Below are 18,282 nucleotides of genomic sequence, written 5' to 3' on the forward strand. Positions count from 1 at the left end.
TACATTTCTGCATAGCGGGGGGGGGGGGACACCTGACTGTTTCTACTGTTCTACACAAGAGTGGAGGGGGCACACCTGACTGTTACTATAAGTGTACGTTGGATGAGGGGGTGCACCTGACACTAGTACACATTTGCTAGGACTGTACTGGTATGTCAGGTACTCCATTTCAGTCTGTAGTCTTACCTATCCTGCTGGCTAGAGGCTTACAAGTGTACTACAGATCCTAGTTTTGTTTACCTACATATTAGTTTCTGACTTCCTAGCCTTCACAACTTACATCCGACTGCCTGTCCTGCTGTGGTCTGTTTGTGTAGGCCTGAAGGAGGGGTTACCCATAAGGCACATTCAGAGGCCATAGTACAGCATTTGTTTGTGTTTGTCTTCACCTGTCCTGCTGGCTGAGACTGTTGTTGGGTATGTGAACCTTCCTGACTGGCATGTGTGGCTCTTATGGACACACGTGTTGCTCAGGCCATTTCCTGCTGTGGGTATTGTCACCCTGTGTAATACTGGTTACTATGGTGACTCCAGCATGTGTTACAGATGTCATGATGTGACTATGGGTGTCTACTGTCTGCTGCCTTGACATTCGGCCACCCAATTCCCTTGCATGGTCACATCCATACCATAGTCACAGGTAAAAACACATTCTACTCCATTTGGCAATTGGTAGGTTGATTGACTTACCTTGAGGGTTTGCCTTACTTGAGGATGGTGCTGGAGGGCTGCCTGTGTCGGATGCACATAGTACACCCCCTATACATGGTTGGGCACAGGTAGTGTCATGTTTGGCATCCCTTTTACTGTCTGTGCAAGTCAGTGAGAGGTGTCATTCCCTGGGTCCCTACTGTGTCAGTGCATATACTATGCGTTGCCTCTTTGCCAAGGCCAGGGCATACTGGGCATGTCCCCTTCTGCCTACTGGGGCAGGCTCAGGTTGTTCCTCCTCCGAGTCACTTTGTGCCTGTACAGGCCTTGGCATTAGTAGGGGGCTGTGTGGCTCTGCCCCATGCTGTTCCTGCTGCAGTTGTTTCCACAGGATCATATTGTGTAGCATAGCACATACCATAACAATTTGTGTACATGTAGCTGGTGAATAATGCAGGGCTCTACTGGTTGTGTCCAGACACTGGAACCGTGACCTGAGCATCCCAAACACATGCTCTATTATATGTCTGGCCTGTGCATGTGCCTCATTATGGTGTTGTTGTTCAGGTGTGTGTGCATTTCTGATGGGTGTCATCAGCCACGGCTCCAGTGGGTATGCAACATCCCCCAGTAGATGACCGTAGGGGATGTCCACATCGGCAAATTTGTGGTACAGCTGCGTCAGCTGCCATATGTGTGAATTATCATAGCTTCCAGGGCAGCCGGCACACGCATTCATTATAATGCCCTGGGCATCACATATGACCTGGCAGTTGATGGAGGGGATGCCCCTGCGGTTGATGTAGGTCCTACCCTGCTCACCGGGTGGTGCTTTGATGCATAAGTGCGTGCAGTCTATAGCACCCACTACCCCAGGGTAGTCTGCTGTTTGGCAGAAGAGACGCATATTGCTGGTCAACACCTTACATGTGTTGAGGAAATATACGTGCTCACTGGCATGTGCTGACATGGCATCCAGGAACTGGTGGAATATTCTGGATGCTGATACCTGTGAGATGCCCATGATATCCCCAGTTGTGCTTTGGGAGGTACCTGTGGCTAGTATACCTAGGCCTACACATACCTTGGTATCCACTGGGATGGGTTCCCCTCAACCAGTTTGGTGTGTCAGGTGTGGCCTGCACAGCTCAACGATTTGCTGTAGGAGGTCTCTGTCCACCCTATAGCGCTCCACTATCTCCAGCTCATGTAGCCCCTGGTAGGTTACCCTGGGTCTGTACACTCTTCTCTGTCTCCTCACTGTGGGTTGTTCAGAAGCATTCACATCCTCACCACCCTCAGCCTCTTGCACATGTTGTTCTATGTTGCCTGCTGCAGCCCTTCTCATTTTGTAGGTTTGTTTGTTAAAATTTCCCCGCTTGTATACACCGGTGGTGTAGAGTGTGGAAAAACCAGGGGAGAAGGTGTTTGCTTAGTTTATAGTAGTGTTCTGGGCTGGGCTGGTCTGCTGCCTGTGTAATTAGCTGATTCTGATACATTTCACCTGGCAGCTCAGCTAGTTCTCCTTGATTACCTTCCTACTGCTGTTTTCCCTTCCCATTGCCTCTCTGTTTAAGCCTATGTGCACGCTGCACAGTGTGCTCAAATGTGCACAGAGCTGCTATTTCCTGGTTTAACTTCTTTTTTTTCCTGTGAAACCTGGTGCATGGCATATACCCCCACTTACACTTTGTAAGGAGTGCTAGGCAGTTTGGACACACCTCTAGCTTAGCTGTGCTCAGCTAGGAGCAGTCCTGAGCCACAGGGCTCCAATCCACTTACAGTATGCCTGACACTCCCCCCATGATGTCACCTATATTGTAGTCTTGCACCCAGCTATTTATACACTCTTGTGACCTGCCTCACTCCCTGGGGAAATCTGGGATTCACTATCCTTCCCTTCATTTGCATAGGATTGCCTGCTAATGCATAGTTACATGTCCCACACTGAGCCTTCCCCCTTAGCAACCATTACATACTGGCCAGGTTGTCTTATGCCTGCCATTGACTTGCATGGCAGAATACTGCTTTTGGTTAGAATGCTCATTATACGTTTATTTTTTTATATTCCCTCCGATCCCGTTTGAGCGCCGCTGCCTTATGCTTAAACAGCCGAGATCGGCGGAAAAAATTAAAAGTTGATTTTTTTAGTTTTGAAACAGTTTGCAATGCCAATGGCCTTATACTTGGCCATTGGCATGCTTCCTCAATGATATGCAGCCTTTATTTTGAGTTGTCATAGCTCCATTTTGTAGTTTGCAGAAATGTACTCGGTTACTAACCGAGTACATTTCTGCAGACTGCACTCATCCTGCACTGACAGCTGACAGCTTCCTGGATCACAAATTACCCCCATTTGCATGGTTTTCACCTGCAAATGAGGGTAATTTGCATACAAGAGCTTGATCAGTGCTGTAATAGCCTAAGAGCTCACATGCACATCCCGGGAGCTCGTTCCTGGATCGCACGTCGGCCATATTGCCAAAAATAGCTCTTAGACTAATCCTGTATGCTATAAAGGGCTTCATAAATCCGGGGGAACATCTTCTAACCCATACAATACTATATAACCCCTCTACCTGTTCTTCTAGCTTCTCAATATTTCATTACTATCTCCCAAATTGCCCTCTGTGCTCTAAAGATAAAAATCTGTTTGAAATCCATAAACAAAAAAAAAGCATGGAGAAAAGTTTATACTCACACTGCATATCCAAACTATGGAACTGTTTCCCAAATTCAATCAGTACTATATCTAGCCTCTATGTATTTAAGTCCTCTCTCAGAGAATTTCTCATTAACTCATGGCTATGCTCACGCACCTCACTTGTATGATCTATATTAACAAATACTTTACATTTTTACTAACCTAACTTATTATACTATTTATATTCAACACCTGCCCTCTCCCCACTCTTAGTGTGGACTTGTATCTTTTTATTTTTATTTCCCAGCAAAGTAGACTGCACTTCTAATATTTTTGTATATACTGATTGTCATATTTAGTTGCCATTTTTTATTTATTTTTACATCACTGGTGTCTCCTCATGCTTTATTATATCCTATGTATTCTACTGTCAAACTGTATGAAATATATGCTTTTTTTAATTACATTTATACTAGTGCATTATGTGATGTTATTTGACTCTCTCGAGTTTTTTTTCCAGGACTTCTGCTGAAAATGGGTATTTTATTACCCAATTGGGCTTTTTCGATAAACAAATGTCAATAAATAAATAATAAATAAAAATATACTGCAGGTAAATGTGCTGAAGTGACAAAGAAATGTTTCTAACATAAATCCTGCCATATTGATGTAATGATAATTAATGTCAATGACAATACATGACTTATGCACATAACTAAAATCTGACATGCTCACAAAGGATGTGAGAGGGTTATAAAGCTGCAGTGTATCAGAGGAGAGTTAATGTGATATGCATGCTAATAAAATACTGAGTTTAGATAACAGTTAACAAGAACAGAAGATACATTATGGAATGAATGCATAGACTGCAGTTATTGCATATCAGATGTACATAAAGAGAATTTATGTATGCAACTCAGAGCCACTGTTGTATTCTCCACCTCAGCATGTATACAAAAGAACAAATGTGCCTTACAGCTGTCATGCCTTGCACATTAGAAATAGGCATGTTTTTGCAAATAAATGTCAATGGTACCCATAGGAAAGGGTTTATCACTATAAACATGTGATAGATGAGTAAGTGTTGTATAGCCATGTGAATGACAAAACTCAGCATGCAGAAGTGACAAAGGACAAGACAGATCAGATGAAATTTCATGATTACAAGTTTTCCATTGATAATTTGTACGTCAGACATCGTTTATACTGGACATGCTCATATGGAATTACAGGGAACAGAATCATAACAGCAATTCAACAGCACCCACACAGAAGAAAGACCCACAACATTGAACCAGTCACACTTTCTGATGGTCTGACAGCATGCATACAGTAATAAACATTTTATGGAAGCTCTCATCTGCCATTAAGCAGTATAGTGTGATGAAAATAATTGCAGTAATAAAGAAATGTTTGGATAAAGACATGCAATATACAGCATAATTATTTTGGAAATCGTTAACCCTGTGAGCAATAAATGACATAATACAGATTCACATCATGTTATTTCTGAACACATGCCAGGAAAGTTACCTGAGAGATGCATACCAATCATGGACGCCACAGAAATATGCATATCAATTGTTTCATGCAGAACATCCTTGAAGAGTTTACAGCACTTTCCTATCATAAGGGTTATGGATGTCCTACCTTGCAGGACAATAGCCTGAAAAATAGGGCCGTCTGACTGTGCCATAACTATTGTCTGTGTGTAAGCCACTGCTGTCCAACGCAGTTGTCTGACAGCCAGATATTATCAGATCCAAATCCCTGCCAATGATACTAGGCTCACTACAGACCTCTGCATTGATGGCATGTGCCACAGGAGATAGTAATGGAGGCTGTCACAAATAACTGAAATTAATGTGTGCAGTAAGAAATTAGTTTTGAATACCATTTGAACAATCTGGTTTAGTCTAAATGCTGAAAAGGAGCTAAACATGTTACTGTCCACACAACAGTGAGTAGTACAATATCAAAGCTTTTTTGACAAGGAAGCCATTCCCATTACATAGTACAAACACTGTCCCAGAATTCAACCACATTCTACATGCGTAGGTATGCTATACAAGCAGTTATTCAATGCACATGTCACAGGAGCATTCACAGCATGACATGCCCTGAATAACCTTTTCATTGCCATGCAAGCACAACCTGTGATTTTATATATATATATATATATATATATATATATATATATATATATATATATATATGGATCCATATGACTACATCGACAAGTCATAACATCGACAGTCAGTACACCGACACGAAAACACCGACAGATTAAATAACCGAAATCCCACTTCACCGACATTCACAAGTTCGACAACGAAGCAGTCACTAAGTAAATGCCCCTAACCACTGCACAAAACTCCTACAAGTACTAAACCGGGTCTACTTCAACACACTACACTACATAGCATACACACTAGCCCTGACCCAAACCCTAACCCTAAGGTCCGACACTATCGCACACTTCACCTACCTGCACCCTAACCCTAACTCACTTACCCACCCCTAGCCCAAGCTCCGACACTAGCACACTTCCCTACCTGCACCCTAACCCTAACTCACTTACCCACCCCTAGCCCAAGCTCCGACACTAACGCACACTTCACCTACCTGCACCCTAACCCTAACTCACTTACCCACCCCTAGCCCAAGCTCCGACACTAACGCACACTTCACCTCCCTGCACCCTAACCCTAACTCACTTACCCACCCCTAGCCCAAGCTCCGACACTAACGCACACTTCACCTACCTGACTGCTTTGTTGTCGAACTTGTGAATGTCGGTGAAGTGGGATTTCAGTTATTTAATCTGTCGGTGATTTCGTGTCGGTGTACTGAATGTCGATGTTATGACTTGTCGATGTAGTCATATGGACCCATATATATATATATATATATATATATATATATATATATATATATATATATATATATATCTTTGTCCAACATAAAAATGGATATGAATAACTAGATACAATGCTGTCTGTATAATGTTATTAATGCAGTCCATTCAAGTAAGGTTGCCCTTTTCAGGAATTCAACAGCAAGCTATGTAACTCTACCCACTAATGGCATGTGGATGAAACACAAGCACCAAAAGTGAAGTTTTAACACAAGTGTGTCACTTCACTTATGCTAGCTTATTATATCATATGTATGTGCTGCAAACAATTACTTTGAGATATAAGGGATGGGGGAGATGCTTCCCACTGTAAATGTGCACATTGTAACTGTGATGAATGCCATTCATGCATTACAGTATAAGGCACAACAATACTAGCAGTCACTGAATGTGGATGTTAAACACCAGAGCATTTGACTACAGAAAATACATGATATTGTATACAATGAATGCACTATGGTAGACGTGTCACTACAGTTGTGACATATGTTTCTATTTCAAGGCCTTACATCATGTTATTGCTGCAATTGATATGAATACCTGTAATTGCTAAATTAAGGCAACAATATACAGAATGTTGTTAGCAGGCAACATTTACTACATATGGTAAGGAAGAAAAATGTAATCACATGACATCATTATTTTTCATAACAACATTGCTATGTGTGAAAATATCATATTCTTTGTAAGAGGAATCAACATCTATATGTATAGAGATCAGATATGTTTGATAACAGTGTTAGTGATACGTACAGTAACAATAAAACGGGCACAATATAGTCTGAGTAGTAATGGCTAGATTTGAATTAACTACCTAAGATCTCAAGCTGTAAATTAGTACCTGAATCACAAGCACCACACTACATGCTACAGTACAACTGTGACATTGCACAGTTAAATGGGTGACATCAACACTGCTCTTTAGCTGGACGTTTATGCTAAAAAGTGGTTGAAGAGCACAATACCATTATACAGCTAAACATCATATATGTATATGAACAGTAGTCTACACACTAGGAGAGTGAAAGGCACTCTCACAACTGGACTCAATCATCTGGCATATGTAGTTACACAATGTACAAAGCACAGCAACAAATTCACACACAAAGGGAGAAGTTGCACTACAACTGTGAAATATTGCAGTTATGGCAGCATTATGTAGTCACTGTGTTGCCAAAATGTTATTTCCCATGGGGATGCTAGGATATGATAGCCGCTGTAAATACATCAACAATGTGGAAGGTTATAAAAAGGTGTTTGTGAAGTAGCCAACTGTATAAGACAGTAATCACAGTCACCTAAGTTAAGCCAGGATGGACACAAACCACCTACTTATCTAGTTACACAATGTATACAGCAAATTAACAGCTGGAAGCACACAGGAGAATGTTATGTACAAGCAAAGCATGCAGTATCTATGAATGGGTGACATCAGCAGTGTATTGCAAAGGAGATGTTAGCGGTAAATGATTTTTACAGTTATCTGGATTTGTAAATGTTGACACTGCACAGTTGTAGAAGTCAACCACTGCTGTATTTGAAACTCTTACCTATCTATCTACAAATTCTAGAGAACAGTGTAAGAAATGCAAGTGCCACAGGAGAAGTCTGACTTTTAAGGTGTGACAGTGTACTTTAGAAAGAATAACTCATGCTGAGGCTGTCCACTAAAGTGTGCTAGCCTGTGTAAATCGATTTTACTGTTTGCTTAATTGCATTTCTGTGTGCTTTCCTGAAAAAACAAAAAACAAAAAAAAATACTCCTTGTTTTCCCGCCTTTGCTCGACTAGTTTGGACCAGTATACAGGCTTTGCTGTATTCTGGGCTGTGTGTAGTTCCTGTGTTGGCCATTGCCTTACTTGGATAGAAGGAAGTTTCTGAGCTCACCAGTGGGAGTGGGGAGCCTTGAGCAGCCTATCTGTCCCTGGGGGAAGTGACCTCAGCACTTGAGCTGTAAATTATTGGTTGCTTTGGACCATTTCTAGCTCTTTTCAAGTTCCCTGTATAAAAATCCGCCTCAGGCGTTTTGTGATTGGGCACATAGCGCAGCAGCGGTTATACAGGTTTAAACTATTTCTGGCTCCGCCAAGTCTGCTCTTCAATTTTTCACCTAGAAAGCTCTACTCAAGTCTATTTAGCTGTATATATTAGCACTTGTTTTCGGGACTTCTAGTCTTAGCAAGCACTCTTATAATAAAGTAAGCACTCTTATACTAAAGTAAGCACTACAGCCATCCACTAACCCCTGTGAATACCCACTTCCCTTAAAGGCACAGCACTCCTTATAATATTCTAGTATGTCAAGTGGTAGACCACTAGCATCCTCTCTTGTTCAGCTGGTTAACCTGGGAATCTTAAGACAATGTTACAATTGTCTCATGTACACAGACAACCCTCTCCTCCTTCCTACTAACACAAATACTTGTGAGAGATGCAACTATATAGCCAGACTGGAGGCTGAACTCTCTCAACTCAGGACTGGCAAGACCAGACAGGAAGAGAAGGTACCCACACCCGAAGCAAAACCGGTCACACATAAAACCACCACCACTACAAACCAAACACATAAGAACACAAAGACATACTCGGAGGCTCTTATAAAAAACTTACCAAAACAACAGAGGCCTCCAAAGCAGACACCCAGAAATACACCCCCACAAAACATAACACCTACAACACATACCTCAAACAACAGGTGTGTCACACAATCACAGCCCCTAAGGCAAAACACTATGCCAGAGACATTAGTAATAGGTGACTCTATAGTCAGACACACCGACGTTCCACTTACCAGGCTGAATAAGGAGAGGGTAACGATGAGCTGCCTATTGGGAGCTAGGATCTGCCACATTACACACTCACTCAGGTCACTCCAAAGCAAGTACAAGTATGATGCAGTCATTGTCCATGCTGGTGTGAATGACCTGAGACGTACCTCCCTGGACTACATGAAAAGAGACATTGAGGAGCTCTCCGATTATGTAGCCCAGACTGGTATGACCCTGACCCTGAGCAGCATCCTGCCTTCACCAAGAATGATGCCTCAGTACAAAGACAAAATGATCAGTTTTAACAATTGGCTTAATCACTGGTGTCATTCTAGGGGGATCCAATGTCTGTCAGCCTGGGATGACATGCTGGACAAGCAGCGTTGCCATGAGGGATGGCTTGCACCTGTCACCACTGGGCTTCTGGATACTGGCCAAGGCACTTGCCACCCCATAGTGCCTTTTTTAGGCAATGCTCAAAAGACAAATCAACCTCTGTAAAAAACAAAAATGGAAAAAAATTAAGGGTAATGCTGCTCAACGCCAGAAGTCTAAATCTCAAGATGCAGGCACTCGAAGCACTTCTCAGTATGGAGAACATCGATGTCTGTGCAGTAACTGAAACCTGGTTCAAGGCTCCTGAGAGCACTCCAGTGCTACCAGGCTATACCTCATATCATGCTTTTCGGCCTCAAGTTCCAGGCCGAACCACAAAGGGAGGGGGAGTGTCCATTTTCATAAAGGACACCTACACCTCTCGATTGGTGGCTACCCATGAAGCATCAGAAACCATACAAGTTTTACTCACCATAGGCAAAACTGCTATACAACTGGTCGCATGTTATAGAACACCCTCCCAATCCCAGGAATCCCATCAAGCATTCCTGAAAACACTGGAGGATATGAATGTCACACCAAACACCATCGTATTGGGTGACTTCAACTACTAACATAGACTGGGCCCACTATTCTAGCCCTAACACCCTAGCCCAAAGATTCCTGGAATTCATTAACTCAAATGCTATGGAGCAACTGGTCACTTCTCCTACGAGGAGAGATAATATACTTGACCTGATTATCACAAACATGGGGTCCAAATGCTCCGCACTGGATATAAACCCCTCACTAGTAAGATCTGACCATAAACTGATCACGTTGGATGTACATATCCCACCCCACCCCCAGAACAAAAGACTACAGTGAAAAATTTTTCAAAAGCTGACTTTACACTCCTTAAGTCAGAAATGATATCCTTTAAGCCTACTGGGTTAATGGAAACCACATCCCAAAATGCTGAATCCTACACAACAGCCTTCTACGGACATCTCCAAGAATGCATGGATCAAGCAATCCCAACTAAAACCAAGACCCTCTCCACCAAGGGAAAATGCCCGGTTTGGTGGATCCCGCTATAAACAAACTGTACAACAAAGAAGGAAGCTACTGCAGGTCAAAGCCAAATCCCACAAGAAAAAGGCTTCCCTGATCAGCACCTGTAGAAAACTACGTTCTCTCATAAAAACATCTAAAGCCAACTTTGAGAGAAAGATTGCCAAGGATACCAAAGACAATCACAAGGCCTTCTTCAATTATGTCAGAACCTTGGGAGGAAATTCTCAGATATGCTCTGAGTTGGTACACAACGACAAAAAATTCACTGACCCTACCGACATTGCCAATATTCTGGCAGATAGGTTCAGTGCAAATTTCTCCCCTCCCTCACCCCCTAAAGATGTAGTAATTATCCCTGCTGAATGTAACCTACCTGTCATCTCAGACATACAGGTGAAATCAGCACTCAACAAAGCAAAAAACACAGCATCTATGGGACCCGATGGTATCCCCGGTTGCGTGTTACGTGAACTTCAAGATGAACTAAACCCGCACCTAAAAACGCTATTCAATCTTAGCCTCACTACAGGATATGTACCTGAACACTGGTGCACAGCAACAGTGGTCCCACTCCACAAAGGGGGAAATTCTACTGACCCTGGTAACTACTGCCCCATAAGTCTGACCAGCCTGGTCTGCAAGGCTATGGAAAGAATCATCATGGAACTCATAAATGGCGATATTGGAGATCTGCAGACCCTTGATCCCACCCAGTACGGTTTTGTAAAAGTCAGATCCTGCCTCTTAAACCTGGTTGACTTCTTCGAGACAGTCACTAGTGCCATCGACGAGGGCAAGGCTGTCCACACTGCCTACTTGGACTTGGCTAAAGCCTTTGACACGATACCACACTCTGGCATCATAGACAAGCTCAGCAGCCTAAATGTAAATCCATATGTCACAAGATGGGTAGCAAACTGGCTAAAAAACAGAACCCATAAGGTCAAAATTGCTGGAGCCATGTCAGATTCAAAACCAGTCACGAGTGGTGTCCCACAGGGCTCAGTCTTGGGACCACTCTTATTCGGCATTTACTTCTCGGATGTGAAAGCAAATATGGGAGGATTATGGCTGACAAAGTTTGCAGATGACTGCAAACTGGGTGCCATAGTTGATTCACCTGCTGACACACACATCCTACAGAAAGGTCTCACTGAAACAGACAACTGGTGCCGGAATCATGGCCTCAAACTTAACGCCAAAAAATGTATAGTCATCCCCTTTGGGAAAAACAAAGTACCCACAAATTTATCACATAGACAATAACCCACTGAGTACGGAAGAAGTAATCAGAGACCTGGGGACTTAAGTCGATAGTGACCTCTCCTTTGACAACCATGTTGCCAAAGTGGTCAGAAAGACATTCTACCTTGCCCATCTCATCATGAAGGGATTCTCATCCAGATCAAAGGAGGTCATTGTACCTCTATATTCCTCCCTTTTCAGGCCCATGATTGAATATAATGCTCCATTTGGGATGTATCTCACCCGGCACATGCAACAACTGGAAAGACCCCAGAAGTACCTCACCAAGAGGATCATGGGTCTCAAACATGTGCCTTATCCAGCTAGATTAAAGAAACTCCAGCTCTATTCAGTAGCATACCGCCTGCTCAGAGGTGATTTGTGCCTAACATATAGGGCCATGTCCAACCAAGAACTGATGGACATGCTCCATCTCAAAAAATCCAGATCCACCAGAACCACGCGAGCTAAAGATTTCAACCTCTGCACAAATATGAATAAAACATGCTGGAGGGATAGATTCATAACACAGAGGTTACCCGTACTCTGGAACAAAATCCCAGTTCATGTGAGACAGAACCCTTCATTGGCACTGTTCAAGAAAAATCTCGATGCATGGATGGGAGATCGTAAGTTTACCCTGGGAGTCACCTCAGTGTCACTACTAGACAGAGGTATAGTTTACTAAATAATGGGGTCCCACATGTGTCACTACTGGAGAGGCGCAACTGTATAATACGGGGTGGCGTAAGCCACATCATTGTTGGCTAGGCTTGTAAGTGCCCCAGGGCAGATAGCCTAGTACACTACTATGAAACTATGAAACTACTATGTTGAGCACTGAACCTCCTACCTATCTAAATTACATAATCCAGAGACCACAGTATCAGTTTCAAGTACCACAGGAGAAGTCTGACCGATAAGGGGAGAGAGTACACTTTTGACAGGATGTCCTCATCAGTGTGTTGCAAAGAAGATGTTTCTGTAAAAAGTGGGATAAGGGAACTTGTGTAAAGTAAAATAAAATGTTAAGTTGTCTATCTCGCCTTCGTTCTTGCTGGTTGACTCGGCCATCTTCTATAGCTCGAGAGCTGTTTACTGGCTCGAGGCTACCCCTTATCCCATGATGCCTAGCGCTAGCTACCCAGATCTTGTTTCACCTCAGCTGCGAGGTGTAGTTTTTCTGGCTTAGGCTTGTATTGACTTTATTATAGAACTTTTTTCTGTGAAATAATCTTTTTTCTTATTAGGGTATTCCTAACTTTTAGTTTTATACTTGTGGTACTTGAGTGTATTTTTTGTAGTCCTCCCTCCCCTCTTAGAACTCATTTTAATTAGAAAGTTCTACCCCTCTCCCTCCTTATCCTTTTCTTGTCAGGTTAGCCGTTTAGGTTAGAGTCTTTCCTTATACCTTCTTGTTAGGCCAGCCGTTTGAGTTAGAGGCTTCCTAAAAAAAAAAAAAAAAAAACTTTAGTCTGTATTATACTGTACTGTCTGTGTTTTTTCTGTAGACTGTATATTGGTTATTAGCTATTGTTGTCTTTTTGGTTTCAGGATGTCTAAAGAATCCAAGGTGTCTGGGTTCAAGAAGTGTGACTCATGATGTCAAAAAATGTCTCTGACAGATGGGCACACTTCTTGCATCTATTGCTTAGGCACTGTGCACCTGCAGGACTCTTGTTCTATCTGCCATGCATTTAGTCCAAGAGTTCTGCAGGAGCATAAAAATAAGCTTATTCCTAGGGGCCTTTTAAAGCCCCAGGATTCACCGGCCAAGACTCAGCCTGTGAAATCCCCAAAATCAGCCAAATCGTCGGCTCTAAGTGTGGATCCGTCTTTGGTTCAGACTATACCTGCTACTTCAGTTCCGGCTGGAACCCATAAGACTGTCTCCCTATCAGCTCCATCAGAAACTTCGGAGCCATTGCGGAGCCACAAGAGGCTGAGGTCACCCACTCTGGAATCAATTCGTTCTGTTCCTCAGTCTCCCCTGCTTCAGAGCAAGTGCAGTCACAGATCCTCTCACTCCTCTCGATCCTCTAAGCTCTCGGATCACGACGTGGCAAGAGTGGTCAGTAGGTTGCTTAAGTCACAGGCATTTGCCAAGATGTTGTCCAGCCCTCCTCAACAGGTGTCAGCTCCATCAACTTCTATCAGTGTTCCTCCTCTGACTCCATTGAGCTCGGAGCCAGAGTTCATTGGGGTTCAAGTAGTGGAACCGTCGGCTCCGATAACTCTTTCTCCTTCGGTTCCGTCATCGGCTCCGATTCCCTCGATGGTGCCGTCCATCAAGGGATCTGGGCGCTGGGGCTTCCTCATCAGCTCCGAGGGGGCGAGTTGCATCAGACCCTTGTCCGACCCCGTTCTCCCTCTCGGAGCTTTGGCGAAGGTGAGCTCTGCTCCTACATCGGCCTCGGAGCCATCTCCCTCAGTGTGGAGAAGGATTCCAATTTCCTCAGAACCAGAGCCTTCTCTGCATCATGGCAGGGACACCTTCAATGTCATGAGGAGTGTGCTGGCCACTGAGTCAGCTGCACTATTGGCCCCATTGGCTCCGTCCCCTGTAGTGCCTGTGCCAACCTCTGCTCCTCCTCCAGACCCCAAGCATGGGGAACTGGCACTCCAGGGCACCTCATTGGGTGTTTCCTCTTCTTCCAAGGCCTCCCCTGATCTTTCAGAGGAGCCCCGTCATAAGAAGAAGTGCAAGAGGAAGCACATTGACACCCCTGAGTCTGTCTCTTCTGATACAGACTTAGATGACTCGGAAGAGTCCCCGAGATCCCCCTCTGAAGATGTTTCCTTTTTGGACATCCTCAAAATGCTTAAGCAGAGGAGGAACTGGAATCCCCTAGTCCCTACTGAGGATGAGTCTGTATTCCTGGATGCGTTCGGTTCCCGACCTTCTACCTCCTGAGTTTCTCTGCCTTTTGATCCACTTATGTCAGTGGTGGCTCGAAGGCTTGGTCAGCCCCGGATACAGTGGAACCAACCCTGAGGAGACCTGGAAAGTTTATCACTGCACCCCATGATAAGCAGTTCCTTACCAAAGGTGTTCCTGTGGATGCCATGGTGGTAGCAGCAGCCACAAAAAAGGAGTTAGCGGAAACTTTTTCATCTGTCCATCCTCCTAACAAGGAGTCTAGGACCATGGACAGATATGGGAAGCAAATGTTTGCTTCAGCGACCTTTTCTATGAGGTCACTAAACTACTTATGCCATTTTACCCAGCTTCAGAGGGATCTCCTTAAAGAGTTCAGAGATACCCTTCAAGATCCATCAGCTGAGGGGGCTCAAGCTAAAGTGGCTTCCCAGCTGGCGACCCTTAATTCTGTAGTCAACTCCTCCATGAGGCTCATTTCCTATGCAGCCGATGGTGTGAGTAGAGCCGCAGGTATGGGTGTGGACCTGAGGAGACATGCCTGAATGCGGCTGTGTAATTTTGCGGAACCCTTTAGAGCATCATTCACCAACACCCCCTTTGATAGTTCCTTTCTTTTTGGACCACAGGTGAAAGACACTGTGACTAGGTGTGAGCAAGAAGGCAAGACTATCTCTGCTGTGGGAGTCTGTTTTTCCACTCCTTCCAGACCATACCCCAAGGGTCAGAAGAGTGGTAAAATGTGGTTCTGTAAATCCCAGGGAGCCTCACCTGACAAATGTAGCGATTTTTCCTCCAGGGGCAGAGGGGGAAACAGCAACAGACGCCATCCTCATGGCAGAGGGGGTCCACAGAACCAGGGCAACAGAGAATCTTTCTCTGAGAAGCCCTTTCAACATCCCTGAAGGGTTGCCTGGCTGCCCGCCTCTGGAGGCAGTTGGGGGAAGACTTTCTCTGTACCCAAAAGCCTGGCAAAATTTAGCACAAGACAAATGGGTACGGTCAATTATATCCGGAGGTTACAAAATTCCCTTCTCTCAACCCCCTTTACCTTCAAGCAAATCCCTTCCAGATGTTCCACTCAATCTGAGGGACCAAGCAGTCATAGAAGTTTCAAAACTGCTAGAAAAAAGAGTCACCCAGGAAGTCCTGGCAGACCAACACAGATCCGGAACTTACTCAAGGTTCTTTTTGATACCAAAAAAGACAGGAGACTGGAGACAGATTCTGGATCTCAGCAGACTGAACAAGTCTGTTCAAAGAACAAAGTTTTGGATGGTCACGCTACAGTCCATTCTACCCTTTTTGGGTCAGGACAATTGGATGTGCACCATAGATCTTCAGGATGCATACTATCACATCAAAATGGACAGGCATTCCAGGAGATTCCTTCACTTCCAGCTGGAAGCTGGTCATTACCAGTTCAGAGGTCTGCCCTTTGGTCTCACCACAGCCCCCAGGGTGTTCATCAAGTGTATGGCAATGGTCACGGCTCACCTGAGATGTTGAGGATTCCAGGTGTTTCCGTATCTAGACGACTGGCTCCTCACTGCTACTACCAGGCATCAACTTCTCCAAGCCAGGGACTACACAATCACAATCTGCTCCCAGCTAGGCATCACAATAAACTTGGAAAAATATGCCTTGTTGCCCTGTCAATCTATCACCTATACAGGAGCAGACTTAGACACAAGGAACATGTCCGCAAGGCTGCCACCAGACAGGGTTTCTACAATTCGCCAGAAAGTTCAAATTCTAATGCAGAGCAAAAGGATCCAAGTCATGTTCGTCCTTCATACTCTGAGTTCCATGGCAGCGGCAATTCTTCTAATCCCTCTGGCCCGCTTTCACATGAGAATCCTTCAGTGGCTTCTGTTCACACAATGGTCTTTCCAACAGCTGCCCATGTCTCACATGACTGGTAACACAAGTAAAAGGTATAGACAACCAAATTTTCACCAACAGCTGGTACGGTCCCCCTTGACCCGAGAAGGAGAGTCAGATATACGTTGATTCACAAATGCAGAGTTTATTTCAAATTACACCAAAAACACAGGAGCGAATACTTTATGGTTAAGCGCTTTCATCTGATAGTGTCAGATTTCATCAGAACCCATATTCAATGAAACTTCACAGTTTATATAACCATTTTGGCGCCCTTTTTCATTACATTAATTAATTAATCACAACTAATTGTCTGAATACAATTTCCTTAAAAAATCACCTTTGTAAAAGATAAATTTACTAAATTAATTCTCATATATTACATGTTAAAAACAAGAATTTGTAAAAAATGTATAAAAAATGGATATAACATATGTAAAACATCTATTCCTATATATCCTCTTCTATAATATAATTTGTTTCTATTTCATATGTTGTATGTTTTTATGTTTTTAACTATATTAACTCAATGAGGAGCTTGTTCTGTGAAAAAATGTAAAGCTTGTAAAGTAAAGCTTATAAAGTAAACCTTATGAAGTAAACAGTGTCCACACACAGAGACTTGCATGCATGCTGTGCACTATACACCCACTGTAACACAACACACAAATATAAAAAACTATGGCTGTACAATCTAAGAATGGGAGAAACATTATGAACATTTCAATACTTCCTACTACAGAGCTAGAAAAGGTTTCAGGCTAATATAGTCGTTAATTCCTGGAGGTGTTGTTGCATCCAGGCTTATTTGCCATTTGCTTTCTACCCATGCTAGATATGTCTTCCAATTACCTCCTTTATCACCCATTTCGACCTGATCAATAATTGCAAATAGGAAAGTATGATCTTGACCCTTTTCAATATTATGTTTACTCAACGCATTCTTGGGGTCTCCTCTCTTTATTCTATATAGGTGTTCGTAAATTCTAGTCTTAAATTTCCTCTCTGTCTTCCCTATATAGTAAGCGGGGCACTTGGTACACGTGGCTATATATACTATACGTTGTGAATTACAATTCCCTTTTTTACATGTAACCAATGATCTAGTGATGTTGTTAATCCTTAATGTAACCTTGGTATTAATATTCTTACATTGGTTACATGAACCACATCTAGATGTACCTTTCTTGTTTGTCCCTTCTATTTTACTTTTATTTTTATTTTGCTCTAGTATTCTCTTTAGATTACTACCTGTTTTATAAATAGTACATACTTGCTTTCCAACTATATGTCCAATAGATGTTGATGAAGACAATAACTCCCAATATTTCTTCAATATTTCAATTACTATGTTAGTGTAGGGATTGAACCTTAACACACAAACTTTCTTTTCGTAGTCAAAATTTACTGTGGACTTATTAATGAGGTTCCTTCCCAACAATGGTACATACTTGTTTCCCCATTGATTGATGACAAAAGTTGTTACATTATCTAACATATTTTTAGGGTAACCTCTATCTATAAATAAGTTGTACAGTGTTTCTATCCCTCTAATCATGCACTCTCTAGTAGATGACATCCTAGCTATACGAATGCTTTGTCCCTTTACCACATTATGGAATATGTGGGGGGGGGGGTGGCTTCCTGTAAATTTGAGAGGCAAAACCACTCCCTGTATTGGTAATCAGGGTATCCAAATATGCTATTTCATTTTTGTCATGTTGGTAGGTAAACTTCAAAAAATCAGTAGTATGATTAAGATAATCAATAAACAATGATATTTCGTTTGTAGGTCCTGTCCAAATGATGAACATATCGTCCAAAAACCTTGTATACAACTTTATATGCTTATAATATTCACTTGGGAATATACTATTGTTCTCCCACTCAAGCATTACTAAAT

Source organism: Protopterus annectens, chromosome 3.part0 (assembly GCF_019279795.1).
Source record: "Protopterus annectens isolate FY-2018-M chromosome 3.part0, PAN1.0, whole genome shotgun sequence".
Classification (NCBI taxonomy): Eukaryota; Metazoa; Chordata; order Ceratodontiformes; family Protopteridae; genus Protopterus; species Protopterus annectens.